This window comes from Ambystoma mexicanum, chromosome 4q, assembly GCF_040938575.1.
Source record: "Ambystoma mexicanum isolate Mex_15411 chromosome 4q, UKY_AmexF1_1, whole genome shotgun sequence".
NCBI lineage: Eukaryota > Metazoa > Chordata > Amphibia > Caudata > Ambystomatidae > Ambystoma > Ambystoma mexicanum.
The window spans coordinates 466,865,798-466,883,156 of record NC_090928.1 but is presented as its reverse complement, the minus strand read 5'-3'; positions in this window follow the sequence as shown (position 1 = coordinate 466,883,156).

Below are 17,359 nucleotides of genomic sequence, written 5' to 3'. Positions count from 1 at the left end.
CCTAGACATACACACAGTAGCCATCCATGCTCCTGCGGAGAACGTGATGCCTAAAAATCATACAAGAAAATGTTGAAATTGCATAAATCGGCCCCGGCTACAGAACCTTCCTGTAAACCCCTGAATCTCACACTGGATGATCGGGTAATGCCATTCAAAAACAAAAAGGAGAAGAATCCAAAAATAAATATAGATGGGATCACAACGAAAGTACTGAAAGCAATAAAAAACTTATTTCATGAAGAGGCCCTAGGAGATATTAATGAGCAGGCTAGCTTGAGTGACACAGAAGTGCCCGTAGCTGGTACCAATAGTGAGACACTAGTAAACAAATCAGTGTATTTTCAAGATAAAGAAGGGGCCGATGACAACAAACCCACTTACAGGAAAGACTCAAAGAACTTTGCGAGGGCATTACAGTTCCAAGCAATTAAAAAGTCTAAGTCGATAGAGATTCTTAATAGACACCACATTGTTGAGCTATGTGCCAACTTGGTTCCTTTACGGATGGTGAGATCAAGTGATTTTAAGATTGTAGATCATTTAGTGACCCAATGCTTGTGACGACTAATGTTTGGTGTGCAGACAATGCATTACTAGAGTTGATACTAAGTAATCATGAACTATTTATCAAGTTACGGTATACATGCACTGAAACATGGACGCACCGGGTGAAGAATCAGAGGCTTGCAATTGATGTGAAATGTAATAATAACAATAGTACAGCAAAAGCTGAGTGTGTGTCTAGCGGAAATGAACAACTACCATGGACGAATGGAAGTTCGGGTTCAAAGGAAAGACTAATTGCAAATCAAAGATCTAGAACTGTAAGAAATTCCAAAACTGATCAAATAGCTGAGACAAGAAGTGAACTAGAACAAGAGAGTCCACACTGCTGTTGGTTTAATAAATAATTAGTTCAAGTAACAAGTTATTTGTTAAGGTGTACTACAAAGGTATCACTCAAATTTTTAGGCTGTAACAGACTCCGAAAGCAAGCAGGGTAGTCTGATGATTGCAAAAACCATAAAGAATATATTTCTTTAACAAAAAAACAGTTGTGTAAATAATACATAAACAACTAAACATAAAGCAATATAACAAACATATAAATGCATTTGTTCAATGGTTGAAAGGTAAATAATCAAAAAAGCAAAAAAAAAACAAAAACAAAAACTTAAATATGGGTTTTTCTTCAAACTTTTAAACAAAAAAAAACAAATGAGAATTCTAAAAGAAACTGGACAACGAGCTGCCAACTGTATGGTGGCCTAGATCCCAGCCGATATTCACATTTATGGCTAATATTGGGCCACTGCACAAGTTGTTCTCAAAAGAGTTGACAGGAGTAGAATGTGTTCTATGTCCTATGATTTTCTGACAGGTCTGCCTACGTGTGTGTGTCAAAAATTAGTGACATAAACAATAAATTTAAATTGATATCATTAGACCATGTTTCGGCAAGAGTGCCACCTGTCTGGCCAATAATTCCATGACATAGTTAAAGTTACCTTCCTCAGGGCGAAATATCATACAACAACTGGACCCTGTGGGGAAGCAGACATAAACAAAGTAAATAATATGAAAGAGATTAACCCTTTCTATTCAACTACCCATATTGCTTATAGAGAAAGTAAAACGCCCAAAGGCATAAAAATTACCAAGTCAATTTGCTGTGGGTGAGTAGAGATAACCAGGCGCAAAAGTGAGCCAAAAATCCCAGCGCAGAGCGTCTGGATGGATGGAAGCGGGGTGAACACACGGCAGGGCTGCATCAACAGACAAGGGGCCACATCGGAGAAAACACGCTCTCTGGCAGTTAAATAAAAGAGGTTTTAGAAACAAGAGTGCATGAATGAAGCTACATAGGTAATATGTTAAAAAATGGGTGACTACCTTTTGCAAAAGTGCTTAGTGGGGAACGCTGGAATAAATGGATTCCTAATATTGCGTTCCACTGAGTATTTCGGATGACTTCTGAGGTCCGTCAGTTGACATCAAATAAATTGGACCTAAATGTTAAAATTAAAAAGGGCATCTGAATATACATGGTTTTAGAGAACTCCTTTTAAATACTACGTGTCTCATTGAAAAAATGAATGAAAAAATGACATCTGCCTACCTTAAAGGGAACGAGGGTGCATCCAGCTAGCGGTTAGCTGTGTTGCTTCCTGTGGAGGGTGGATAGCCTCTTGCCTGCAGACGGGAAAGCGAAATGTGCTGCCTCTGAACAGAAAGAGAGAAAAGAATGCAAATGGAGGCATAAGTAGTGCTCCCTGCGGCCATATCGAAACAATTAGATGTGGAGATAGACCGGATTACGTGTAGGACTAGTCACAATAACTCGGAGACAAATGCTCCTTACCTTGAGTTTACTTAAGGCTACCGGCTAACTCATGACTTTACTTCGTCCAACAATGCAGGACGCACAGAAAGCGTCCGCTTGCAAGTGGCGGAAAAAGCGAAGGAGCAAGCGGAACTGAGGAAGGGGCGTTGATTTGAAAGATCTGTTGAGTTGCATCCAGGAAGAACTGGATTGGTTGGAGGATGACGTGCCTCCTGATTCAAAGAATCTCATTGGTAAATGGGCAGGCCAGCATCTAGGTTGAGGCTGATTGGTTGGAGGCTGACGTGCCTCCTAATTCAATGGGTTTAATAGGTAAATGGGCCGTCCAGCCCCTGGAAAGCATCTCAAGCTTGGCTCTTGTTGAATCACGAACGAAAAAAGACGGATGCTGAAGGTAGGCGAGCAACAACGGGCACGTGCACATGAATGCGGATCGCACAGTTTAAAAAGGCAGTGGGCTGACAATGATTTGTTGCAGGAACACTTTAGAAACTGCAATCTCAGCTTAATGATGATAGATAATGGATAATATGAATAATAGAAACCGCAGAGGGACTCAAAGAACCAAAGTAGGAAGAAGGAGAAGGTTAGTAAGAGGAGCAGGAAGAGGTTCTCAGGATATTGGAAGGAAATCCTCATTCAAACCGTTGATATGACTAGATAAGTGATAAATCCAACGTGCCTCCTTCTGAAGAAGACAGCGAGTCACATTAGGAGTATTTTTTACTACATCTAGAATCCACCAGAAAATACCATTGGCAGAGTGCTGTAGTTCAATGTAGTGACTAACAAGGGGTGCAGAATCTGTCCGGCACCGGATTCTAGAGCGATGCTCCGAAATCCTAATGTGAACTGGTCGAGACGTTTGTCTGACATAGCGGAGCCCACAAGGACATTGGATGCAGTACACTACTTGTTTGGTTTTACAGTTCGTCATAGAGGAATGGGTCCAAGTTTTTGGCCCAATTTTGAATTCCTTAAGTTTTTTGGTGAATTGGCAAACCGAACAGGATCCACACGGGAAATGGTCAATGGTAGTTCTGAGGTCCCAAAGGCCTAATCTCGGAGGGTCCTTTTTGAAATTGGAGTGAACAAGTTTGTCACAAATATTTTTGGCCCTTTTCAACGCAAACCGTGGTAAGTGTGCGGTGGGCAGACTGAGTTTAATAATTGGCAAATATTTAGAAATCATTTTTTTGATCGCAAAAGTTTGTGGCCCATGGGTTATGACGCAAGTCATTTTAGTGATGTCATCACTTGGTTGGGAATGACGGTCGGATTTCGGGGCAAGCAGTATGCCCCTGTCTGTAAAGCGTGCCCTTTTTAAGGCCTTGTTGATCAGTCTCTTGGGATAGCCTGTCTCAATCAAGCGAGTGCTCAAATTCTCAGACTGTTCATAGAAATCATTCAAATTGGAGCAGTTCCTCCGGATACGGAGAAACTGTCCATACGGTAGGTTGTCACGAAGGTGGCAAGGGTGATTACTAGAGTAATGTAACAAGGTATTGCGGGCAGTGGTTTTTTGATATAGAGAGCACATCAATTTGCCTGATTCCTCTTTGATGACCAAATCTAAAAATGCAATTTGTGTAGGGCTAATTTTCATTGTAAATTTGATATTTGTGTCCACATTGTTCAACCAGTTCAGAAAAAGTACCAGGTTAGGTTTTGATCCAGTCCAGATAAAGATGATATCATCAATGTACCTTTTCCATTTTGTTATATAGTAACGGAAAAGATTAGTATGAGATAGAATGTGTAATGATTCAAATTTGAACATGAAAAGTATTGCTAGGCTGGGTGCAAATGCGGCCCCCATAGACAAGAAGTGAAGGCAAGATTGAAGGTTACTGGCAGTGGCTACCGGTGGAATTTACATCCCAATTTGACCAACATCCCTGATAAATTGGATATGATGATGTCTTGGAATACCCGTGGAAACTTGCATTATGAAAGTAGCGACGGGTTGTTGGCTAATCTACATAGCTTTTGCATTTTAGCACTACAGGAAACATGGCTATATGAATCATGTGATGTAGATGGATGGTGCGATCTACAAAGTTTAGCGGTGAAAGGGAAGAGAGGACGCCCAAAAGATGGCCTATTAACAGCCACGAAACATCCATGGTCTGGAGACAAATCCAGCTGGTCAACAGACATTGTGTTAGTGGTGATGGTTAACACCACCCTTCCTTAATTCCAGCATCTAATGGTGATAAACATATATAATCCGCCCAATGGAACACATAACAAAACCAACCTGGCCAGAATAGAAAAAATATTAAAATAATGTGATCCTGAGTTACCTGTTATAATAGCCAGGGACTTTAATGCTAGGATTATTCTTCCGGAAGATAACGAACCAAAAGAAAGAGACTCATGGCCCATTGAAAATTGAATCTCTAATAGATATGGTAGGCTATGGGCGAATCTGATACTGAAACATCAATTAATTATGCTTAATGGCAAAACCAAAGGGGATGCAAAACAGAGTGCCTGCCAGGAGCAAAAAGCCAATCAATTGGTTCTTGATATGGTGATTGGATTCTGAGAGGAAAGTGACCATCTACCACTATATGTGATGCTGGAATATCCTAAGGTAGAGACTACATACCATCTGTGCGGCAATATAGAGGTAAATAATTCTGCTAATCGGATAGTTTGGAATCCTACCAAATTAGAAAAAGTGAATGTTATTGCAGTAAAAGTATTGAAAGCATTTGTGGACCAACTGGAGAACAAATCAGATGAAGTCGCAAATTACAGAATTGGTACATTTGAAAATCTGGTGAATAAAATAAAAGAAGTCTCTACCCGTAAATGGAAGTATTGCTGCAATAGTGAAAGATGGAATCTATTGCATGGCAAGCATAACATCTAGGACTGGGAAATAAACAAAGCCAAAAGACTACTTAGACAAGGCATAAAAGCCATAGCTAATTCGCAGATGAGCAATGCCGCAATACACATAAAATGGGTAAAAAAACAATATGGGAAATGGCTTTGCATCCATAAAAGAGATAAGGTGAGGGAAGTATGCCAATAAATCAGGCAAAACAAGCAGCCTACCTATTAATAGTGTGGTAGAAAGTGATTGAATAATGTATGTAAAAAACACTATCAGATCGAATTTAGCTGAAGGGGAAGGCTATAAAATTACACAGTCAATATGGCATTGGAACTTTACTGAGGTCTCTTTAAGAGAAATGATTGATCAATTACATCATCTACGGCGACTGGCCCCGACGGGACCTGTAATGTCCTCTTACATAGAGCGCCGGATGAATGGGAAAAAGCACATGATATTTTGTTCCGATGGATAGGCAAAAATGGGACGCTCCCTGAAACCTGGCGAGATAGTATCATTCTCCCTGTACACAAAAAGGGAGAGTGGAAAGACCCCAAAAATTATAGAATGCTCGCTATGCTGGACATTCCAGCAAAAATATTTGCGAAAGTATTGCTGGCAGAACTGACTGAGTGGATAGATGAAAAAATGATTCTTCCGATCAATCAATGAGGTTTTCAGGCTAAATCCTCCATGATTCACAATATTATAAATCTAGTGTCCACAGTGGAGTATTCATGGAAGGTGTGAAAACTTCTGGTGTATGTAATATACATTGATTTTACAGCAGCGTTTGACACCATTGTGAGAGAGAAATTGTGGTTAAAACTAACTAAATGGGGGATTTCACCAGGTCTACTTTACATGATTCAGCTGTCATACTCTGACACATCAGTCAAAGACCGACTGGATGGTGAAGGCCGATTATCAGAGGCAATGCCCACATTATGTGGAGTTAAACAAGGCTGTAGCTTAGCAGCCACACTATTTAATCTTCATATAGCCGACTGTCTGAATGAGATGGTGGTAGCTGCGGATGCGGTAAAGATCGGCAATATCCAGGTGTCTTGGTTAGGAAATGCCGACGATTTAATCTCATTAGATTATACACCAGCGGGTTTACAAAATAGGCTAAATTGTTTGATCCAATTTGCTGACAGGAACGGGCTGGTTATAAATGTAACTAAAATAAAGGTTATGAAATGTTTAGGAACAACAAAGCAATCACGCTCTAACAAGTTTAAGTGGATGATGAAGAATGCAGTGGTTGAAGTAGCCGAATGTTATAGATGCTTAGGAGTGCTAGTGGATAATAAGCTATCATGGAAACCGCACTGTTTAAAGACAAAACTTAAATGTATAAAAATAGCAGGAGCCTTGAGTCTATTTATTGGAAGACAAGGTGGCTTCTCTGTGAACAGAGATATGGGGGACTACGTTTTTAACGAAATAAGTAAGCTAGAAGGAAAAATCTTAAAATGGCTATTTAGATTACCCACTGTGGTAACATGTGCATACATTTTATTAGAATGTGATTTTAGATGTGCAAGAGATATTTTAGAGTATAAAACTGCTATGTTGTATGTGAAAATGAGTACTTTGACCATTAATACATTAGTGGTGGAATGGATTAATATTTTTAACAAATGAGAGAACTGTAGTAATTTTAAAACATTGAATGTACTGTATCAATCATATGCTAAATGGGCCAAAGGCAATGTTGACAGCTGTCTGCTATATTCACATGCTAAAGTGAAAAAGTTATTACAACTTGATATTTATGGATTAGCTCAAGAAAGAGACATGATATGCCTGGCCACAAAGTCACCCAGCAACCTTTTTTTTAGAACAGTGGACATTGGAGACTAAGAAACCCAAATACAATATGCGTTTCCCCATCATGCAATAGTCAGTTCATATCTCATGTTTAAATTTAACAGATGTGAGACAATGAAGATATTAGTTGCCGAAATTGGTATTAAGAAAAGCTTGAGATTATGTAGATTGTGTGGAATAACAAACAATGAGACCGCAAAACATTTGATATGTTATTGTGAAAATCTCAACCAGTTGCGGGAAAAATACTTGACAAGATATAAGAATTCCTGTTTAGAAGAAAAGATAGAATAAATTTGGCAAAGACTGATGGAAGGAAATGATATTAATTTGATTTTTCACATGATGACATTTTATGAGTTGATTTTAAACATTTTAAAGGAGCTATCTAATGGGATTTATGTATGATTGTGTTATAAATATAAAACTTGTTACGGTTATGTACATATTATTAATTAATAAATAAATAAATAAATAAACTGCTATTTATCTTAAAAATGGCATCAGTTATTGCCATCCCTCCTCCCCAAGAGCCACCACCACCAGCTGGAGGACCTTCACAACAAAAAAGCGCAGTACTTTCAAAGACAATGAAGAGGACCAAGAATATGAGGTAGAGGAAGTGCCTACTTCTAGCACCAAGATCGAATCATGGGCGTGCCAGTTCTTTGCTACTGTTGGTAGTGTACCAAAGGCTAAAGCTACCAAAGTGAAATGCACTGAGTGCAATTTTGTACTCAGTCGCAGACTACCTGGACAGTACTCCTACGGGTTCACGTCCATGCAACTCCACACCAAAGCCAATTGACCGCAATGCTCTCAGAAAGTTTGACCTTTCTCAGCAAGTACTAAGCTGTCTTGCTCCACCTCATCTTCTTTAACAAATACTGTAACCACACAGCCTGATGTCTGCGGGCATTGGTGCGTTATAAATAAATAAATAAGGAGGGCTGTGGAACATTATCGTCCATTGCAGCCCCTGAAATGGGGGCTAAAGGCCATTAGCACCCCTGGTTCCCAAAGCAGGAAGCCATGGTGCTAAAACATAGAATTTTCTTCCTATAGCGGGACGGCAGCGTTGTCCCGCTGTAAGAAGGAAGGATTATCCTTTTCCAAGACAGCCAACATGGAAAGAGAAGGCGCGGCTCCGTATACAGCCCCTCTTCCCTTGTCATGGCAGCCTGCAAAGCCCTATGAACATATTACCACAAGCACTTTTTCTCCCTTTCAAACCTATCCTTCCTTTGAATAACTTTACCACATGGCAGGTCCCAGGTAGACATAGCCACTTTAACACTGTTTTTCGTCCCTAGCGGTCATGGCGAGTAGCCAGATTGTCCACATCATGACCTTATGCCATGACCCAGACAATCTGGCTACTGCCCACGGCCACAGGCTATACCTCAGCCACCAAAGGTATATGACTATTTTTTGTACCTACATTATTACACTTGTCAAAATATAAAACATGGCACATTTGCAAAACCATGCTTTAATGTCCTTGCCAATGCTCTTCACGAGTTTGCTCCAAATCCATCCAAGTTTTATTTTTTAAAAAGTGTCAAAATGTATGTACATACAATAGTCATATAAATTAGCCCCAACTTGACAAAATCCATTCAGTCTTTACACAAACATTGAAGGTTGGGTCTATAATCCTTCTCAAAACTTTTGTCCACATTCGACAAATAGCAACAATGTTATAAGCCATCTAAAAATGTTGAGACCCCCGTCTAATTTCACCCCCTCTTGAGAAAATCCCACCAAACTTTAGAAGACCATTCATATATAGATCCAAAATCGTTTTGCCAAATGTTTTGCAGATTCATCAAATGACACCCCATTTATATGCCTTTACAAAATGTTCGGACCCCCCCCTCTAATTTTGCCCCCTCTTGACAGAATTCCACAAAACTTTGCAAAACCATTCAGGATTAGTCTTAGAATATAATTGCAAAATTACATGCAGTTTCACTGAGTGGCAGAAAAGTTATGAGCCATCCAAAAACTCCTTTTCCCCAGCCCTGTAATGCAGAAATAGGTACAGATGTCCTAGGACATCTGAATTGTCTGCGAACACCACAGTACTGCCCCAGGACATCTGGAGTTTTTTTGGACTTTTGGGGGGGGGGGTGAAACAACCCATTTTCTGGCTTCTTATGGCCATATCCAATCCAAGCCTCACCCCCCCCACATACCCAGAGATTGTTTGTTGAGTTTGACAAGTGAAATGCTGCTTTTTTTTAATTATGTTTTCACCGTGCTATCCACAGAAACCAAAAGTCTGTGAATCCAAGATGGCGGGCGTTTCAGGAAAACCAACGCATTTCACATTTTCCCCCCAGCCAATCAGTGGGCGCGTCCCGATGTCCACGGACCAAACAAAAGTCTGGGAATTTTCTGGCCAAACCGAGGGCAGTCTGCATACAGAATAGCCAATCAGAGGCCAGTCCGCACACCGAACAGAGAAGTGAGTCTGTAGCCTCTGCTATAGCCTCGAATAGCCTACATCACAAAGCAAACTGTGTCACAGAAACAGAATGTCTTGTGGGAGAAGAGGGAGAGGGCAGGGGAGGTGAGGGGGCCATCTGGGGAGTGGGGGGCAGTTGGCACAGATGAGGGGTGCAATTGGTGAAGGCCTGGGGTCAGGAAAGCTTTTGTTCAGCCGTTTTTACGATATTCCCATCTATGTATGAGGCTATAAAGGATTATGGATATTCGAGTGTATGTGTAGTTCAGAACCCATGGTTACATTATTTTTATTTGAAACATATGTTTACAGCAATAGCGACGTTGGGGTGAAAAATCACTGGCCATGCCAGTGACATGATTGCCATCCAGGTTTCCCATCCATGCAGTAACCAGGACAGACCCTGTTTAGCTTCAAAGTGAGGAAGTGACAAATGAGCCACAGTTACAAGAACACTTACCGAAATGGGCCAGCCCTTTCCTTGCTTTGAAGTTAAGCAGGGTATGTCCCATTTTGAAGCTAAGCAGGGCCAGTCCCATTTACGGTATGGATGGGTGACCGAATGGGCTTCCAATGCATTTTCTTTAAACCATGCTACTGTCAGTCCTTAAAAATGATGCATTCACAGAAAATTGTGTGCCTTTTGCTGACTTTCATACTGGTATTTGTAGTCTCTCAGTCAATAATAAAATAAAAATAGATATTTTTACATCAACAGTGGGTTTTCCAATCCCGGCAGTAATTGGGACAAACTCTAGCTAGCTTTAAAGAGAGGAAGGGGTCAGCGCCCTAACCCATGTTGCCTAATAAATAAGCCCACGTTACAAGACCGCTTATAGAAACATGGCCTAAGGGGGCTGGATCCTTCCTTACTTTGAAACTAAGCAGGGTCAGTCCTGGTTACTGCATAGATGGGAGACAGTCCCCAGTCCCGAATGCTATGTGTTTGCGTAGCTTTAAATATCTCAAAACACATGGCATCCCCATTATTTTTTTTAGACTGTGCTACTGTCAGTCCTTGAAGGTTTTGCACTCGGAGACAATTTTTTGCCTTTTGCTGAATTGCATTCTAGTATTTGCAGTTTCAGTCAAGATGGGGGGAATAATGCCACAATGGTACACTTTATGACAAACATAGTTCTGTAAGGATTTATATATGTGAGTTTCAATGTTATCAAGTTCGCTTTGTAAAGCAGATTATTGTTGAAAGCCAGACATGGGGACAAGGAGGGTAAATTATGATAGGGAAAGTAAGTCATGAGTATTTGCCCACGATGTGGCAAGAGAGTTTGCAATCCTGGACACTGGTGCAGTTATTTTCCCCTGATTGTGGCTGCTTTTCAGGGCACCAGTAAAGAACACATGTGGGTAGACAGCTTAACCTTATTTCACAGGGTGGACACAACCTCTTGGGTTTTTTGGAGATTGGTAAACTTGCTCAAGTTTTTGGATACCAGGATTTTACTCAGGTTGTCATGTTCCCAGTGCAGACGCTTACCCACAAGATCACAAGCACTTTTTTGTGTTGAGATTTTGATTTACATGGAATGTTTCACTAAATATTGCCGGGTTTAAAAGGTGAGCACCTTTTATACTTTGCCAGCATATTTATTGGAAGATTTCCTCTGTGTTTTTTCTGTTGTTCATTACTTTTTTGTAAAGTCCAAAGCTATTTTGTCTTGTGCACTTTCTTCTAAGGAGAAGGTCAATTGAACTACATTTGTATATTTCACTTTAAATTATATGGTCACTTACTGTGCATATATTCATGATTGACAGCTTTTCATTTTCACTATGGGGGCAAAAGTACCAGGGCATATGATATTCTTGCAGCTGATAATTTGTTACCCTTTTCCATGCTGCTTAAATGCTGTTAACTCAGCACATGCCTCAGGGGGCTTGTCTGTCTCCCTAGCTTTATACCATTTTTACTGTGCCTTTTTTTAGCCTACTGATGAAAAATAATGTTGCCTTTACCAATTAAGCTGATGACACAGTGTCAACCCCTTGCCTCGTTAGCATTAAGATGATGAGGAAACCTTTAATACAATATATATATATATATATATATATATATATATATATATATATGGACTAATTCAGGTCTGGATGATTAATAATGTCTTAGCACTGAATAAGGAAAAATCAGAGCTTATGGTGGTTGGCACTGAGGGGAAGATTTGCACATTGGGAACAGACTGCTCTTACGTCCAAGCTGCAGGATGCAGTATCTTGACAAAAGAAAGAGTTAAACATTGGGGGTTGTACTTGGACCAGAAACTGAATATGGAGGCTCAGGTGAGTAGCCTGGTCTCCTCTACTGTATATTACATTAAGCTGCTAGTGCAGCTTTGTTCTTCTATCTCAAAAGGTAATTGTGAAACTTAAGCGCCATAATTGGTTCAAACATTCACTATTATTGTAGCCTGCTTGTGGGCATAGCCAAAACACAATGTACTTGACTGCATATTATTCAGAATAATGCCTTGAGAGTAATCACTGGTTTGCAGAGAAGGGATGATATATCCGATGACAGGCGTCATTTACACTGGCTGCCCATAGAGGCAAGAAACAACTTTCGCTTGCTGGTGATTACCCATAAATGTCTCAATGGGTCTAATCCTTTGTATCTGAGTGAGGCATTGGTCCGTAAATCAAGAAGAAGGATGTTAAGATCAAACAACTCCAGTCAACTTAAAATCCCAGCCTGCAGACTGACCCATGTGATGAAATGTGTTTTTCATTGCGGCTCCCAGAGCTTGGAAAGGCATTCCGCTTAATCTCTGGGAGCTAAACTTAATGGTGGTGTTTACGAAAACATTGAAAACATTGCTCTGTAGATTATGCCATTGTGATGGATGGACGGCAGTATGATTGCTGTCCTCCATGTTCAAGTGTGATTTGTTAGATATTTAGGCCTGTCTGATTTTCTGTAGTGTTACATGTTGTCTATGGCCCTTAAGCCTCCAGGCCTTGTGGTGCACGTTACAAATATTTTAAAGTTAAAGTAAAGGTTAGTAGGGGTTGTGCGATTTATCACAACAGTCACAAAGCGACCAGTCATAAAATAAGGGGCTTGTAGCACGCTGCGTAACCAAAGTGCGTGATCCTCTGCAAATAATTTAATGTCACTGCGCATTGACTAAAAACATTGTGGGTTCTCAAACCCTGCATTCTTTTATACATAATAAAAAAAATAGATATGTTTACAGCTACAGTGGGTTTCCCATCCATACAGTAACCAGGACACAACCAAGCATTGCTTTCTATTAAGGAAGGGGACAGCCGCCTCAGACCAGGTGGACCAATAAATGAGCCCTCCTTAAAAGAACACTTAGAACCCTGTAAGAAGTTAAACAATAGTTTATCATAGAGCAAGCTCTAAATAAAACAACAAATGCACTCTGAGTTTCCACTGCAAATGTGAAGTTTAATATCTTGTCAGTACATGCATACTTGCCAACATGATCCATTGCAATAAGTAGTTACTTATGAAGTTTTTATTTTTTTTTCTCTGTATTCTGAGAGTTGTAGTTGCACTTTTTACATTAGAAAACATGTACTCTAAGTCCCAGAATGCATAGAAGAAAGGAAGACTGGATAAGCACCAAGAGATTGGAATGGGGTATGTTAGCAAGTAGGCATGTACTGTGAAGATATTACACTTCACACACTAAGTGGCTCTTAAAGATGGCGTACTGATGTCTTTACAATGAAGTTACACACAGGGCTGCTGTAAATGTATATATGCATTTTTTTACTTTTGTGAACATGCTCGTAAAAATAAATATTTGTAAATGTGCAGCATTTTCCATTTTTCATTTAATATTAATTTGACAGTTTTGAATCTTGCAGTGCAGGCCTGGTTATTTTCTTTGGGCATTCTGGGACTTTTAGTCTGAGTTGTGTTATGGGAGAACTGGTATTACAAGTCACAAAGTGCAAACAAAGAAACCAGGACTTAATAAGCAGCTATAGTTTGAAAAGAGGCATGCTGGCAAGTATGCATATGCTGCCAACATATTAAACTGGCACATACCAAGTGCCACTTAAAAATGGTCGACACATCTTTTCTATCTGCTTTTCATTTTTTTAATAACAAAGTTACACACAGTGCTGCTATAAATGCTCATATGCATTTTTTTTATTTCATGAAAATGCTGCTATTAAGAATCATGTTTAAATGCACAGCATTGTAAGTGACTGTCACTTGATGTGAGCAAGTGCTGAATGCTGCAATAAGTGAGAGTTGCTAGAGTGGTTAAAAAAGAGAATATGCTTACTTAGAAGCCAATTACAAGATAAGTAGCAGGAACCATGTATATATTAATTTGTGAAATGGTTGAAAAAATGCTTTTAAAAATATAAGCATACCTGTACTATGTACAGATGTTGTTCAATCTGCAAATATAAATCTTGGAGAGTTTTACAGTATTTTTGATGCAGGAGGCTGTGATTAACAGGTGCTATGTACTCTCCGAGTTCAAGTGTACATCTGAAGTGTTCAACTGAGATGACAGGGTTAGGTGTAGAGTTTTTGGATGTGATTGGTGGATGGACGAGTGACTGTTTGAAAGCATGTGTCAATGATGGATACTCCCCCAATTTCTTTGTTATATGCGGACCAATTCCAATTTAGGAGATACAAACTGTGCCAAAAATAAGAAGAAACTGGTTACCCCTCCCGTTTCGTCACACACATTTTGTGGTAACACTATTTGTATGCTTTCAAAACTTTCAGCATTTAGTCAAACAGAGACTCCTTATTCAGAAAATATACATCAATTTATTTATCATAATTAAAATGTTTTATGTCTCTAAACATGATTTTCATAGTTTCTGTCCATTATGTAACACAAATACATGTGTACGAACTACATTCAGAAACTCCAACACTCTCAAATTGTTGTGCCTGGGGGTTTGTAGGAAGTGACTCTAACACATGTACTGTGCCACATTTTTAAATACATTTTGTGTACCATTTTAATGGGTATCATTTAAGTCAGAACATTTTAGAGTAATGAAAGTGCACTGCATTAAGTTGAGCGGTTTTGTTGTGAGACAGCTTGATTGTCTGTAATGATGCTTAACTCATGATACGGAGTGCAAGCGAGAGTGGAACCATTTAGTGAATCTCGTTACAGTGCCATAACGTTCAGACAATCTTTAACGTGCAAGGACCAACATCATTTGACTCAGCAGCTCCATACTGTCACCGAAAAATGTAACTGCCACTTAAATACCCAAGTGAGAGTCACTATTGGTGTTGATTATTGAGGGAGTTTATTCTATGCCTACTGATTAGCTCTGTACCTCTGGCACTTGCTAAAAGTTTAACCAACTCGTATTGTTCTGTCTTGTAGTTTTTAGGAGATATACATGAAGCATTAACCCGTGACTGCTTACAAGATTTATCAGCCCATTAAATGGTCTGAGGTAAGCATTTACTATAGACCATAATGTGATATATATATACTTATTGCTTGTTGTGCAATATGAACAGCATCATTAATAGCGGTTTTTGTGTGTTTCATGATACAGGAAGTGACGCTTTGCAAGTTCAGACTAGTTGGTCTGTAACTGACTAAGATCACTATATACAACTGAAAATAGGGTCGCTGTTGACAAAGAAGAAGGCTTTTTGCCCCTGAAGAATGTCCCAATATTTTTTCATATATTGAGAGGAAAGAAACATGTTGGGTTGTTTTTTTACACACCTATTTTAAAAGAGTGTACCACCATGATCTAATTGTGTGTTAGAGACCACGCAGATACAATATCAGTAACTAGCATGACCCATTGTTTAATGTGATTGATTTGTTTTGTTTGTGTTTTAAGTTCTTCTTCTTGTTTGTCTTGTTGTCTAGTTAACCTGTTGTAGTAATTACTTTAGTGATTGTTCGAATTACTAGGAATTATTAAATTAGAGTCTAGTTGCACATGTCACTTTATATACCACATGTTTTACTTGCCTAGATTCCATGAAAATATTTTTAAGGCCGTATTGAATATGCAAATAAGTTGTATTTTTCTATGAAAATTGGTAAAAGCGTAATTTAATTATTTATCGTAGTTCAAGTTGAGCCAATATCTTGTATCATGAACACTGATTTCTACACACATGCTTGAGGTCTGTTGGTTTGGAGTTATATTTGGGTGTAGTAAATATTTTGTGTGTGTTTGTTGGTTGATGGGTAGAACATTTTCTGTTCTCCCCTGTGCACCTGGGCCTTGTGAATGCTACCTTTTGTCCGCAGACTACCGTACTGTCTGCGAACTCTGGAGCAGCTACATTGCAAATGAGTATATTGTAAGGAACATGTAGCAAATTAAGGGTGCACTGGTAAAAACCTATGAAATTCACTGAAACAACGTTGTTAAAGGGACATTATGGTTACAAGTAAAACCAGAAAACCCTTGATATTCGCTATTTATGGTAAGCTAAGCAAATATAACTCGTGCCACCACCATGCACTGCTAAGACTAACACCCAGGACATCAAAGATGACATCACAAATAGTTTATTGAATTCTCACAATCTCCCTCTTCCTCATGACATTATCCCATTAGTAAAATGTTACATTAAGCACAACTTCTTTTTTTCATAGCAGTAGCCCATTAGTAATCTCTGGCATTCCCATTACCTCCTTCTTTCACATTACCAAATTACTAATATGTTACATTAAATACATCTGCACTTTGTCATCCCTGTACTCTATTACTAATAAGTTACATCATCATCACCTCCCTCTTCCTCATCACAGGGATACACAGATACAATCTCAGTAAGTAGCACGACTCATTGTTTAATGTGATGGATTTGTTTTGCTTGTGTTTTAAGTCCTTCATCTTTTTTTTTTCTTGTTGTCGAGTTAACCTGTTGTAGCAATTACTTTATTGATTGTTCAAATTACTTGGAATTATTAAATCAGAGTCTAGTTGCACATGTCACTTTATACACCACGTTTTATACTTGCCTATATTCCATGAGTATGTTTTTAAGGCTGTATTGGATATGCAAATAAATTGTATGTTTCTATGAAAATTGGTAATAGGGTCAGAGAATTTGTTATCCTAGTTCAAGTTGAGGCAATGTGTTGTATCATGAACGCTGATTTATACGCCCATGCTCGAGGTCTGTTGGTTTAGAGTTATATTTGGGTGTAGTAAATATGTGTTATGTATATGTGTTTGTTGGTTGATGGGTCGAAAATGTTCTGTTCTCCCCTGGGCACCTGTAATTTGTGAATGCTTCCTTCTGTCCGAGGACTACTGTACTGTCCATGAACTCTGGAGCAGCTACATTGCAGGTGAGTATAATATAAGGAACTTGTAGCAAACTAAGGGTGCACTGGTAAAAACCGTGAAAAATCGCTGTTAAAGGGGCATTATGGTTAAGTGGCACTAATAAAAACCTATGAGATTCAGTGAAAAAATGTTGGTAACGGGACATTATGGTTAAGTTGCACTAATAAAAACCTTTGAAATAAAGTGAAAATAACATTGTTTAAGGGACATTATGGTTACAAGTAAAACTGGAAAGCCCTTGATATTCGCCACTTATGGTAAGCTAAGCAAACATTACTGGTGCCACCATCATGCACTGCTAAGACTAACACCCAGGACATCAAAGATGACATAAAAAATAGTAGTTTATTAAATGCTCACAATCTCCCTCTTCCTCATGACATTATCCCATTAGTTAAATATTACATTAAGCACAACTTCCTTTTTCATAGCAGTAGCCCATTAGCAATCTCTGGCATTCCCACAACGTCCCTCTTTCACATTATTAAATTACTAATATGTTACATTAAAAACATCTACACATACTCATCCCCGTACTCTATTTCTAATA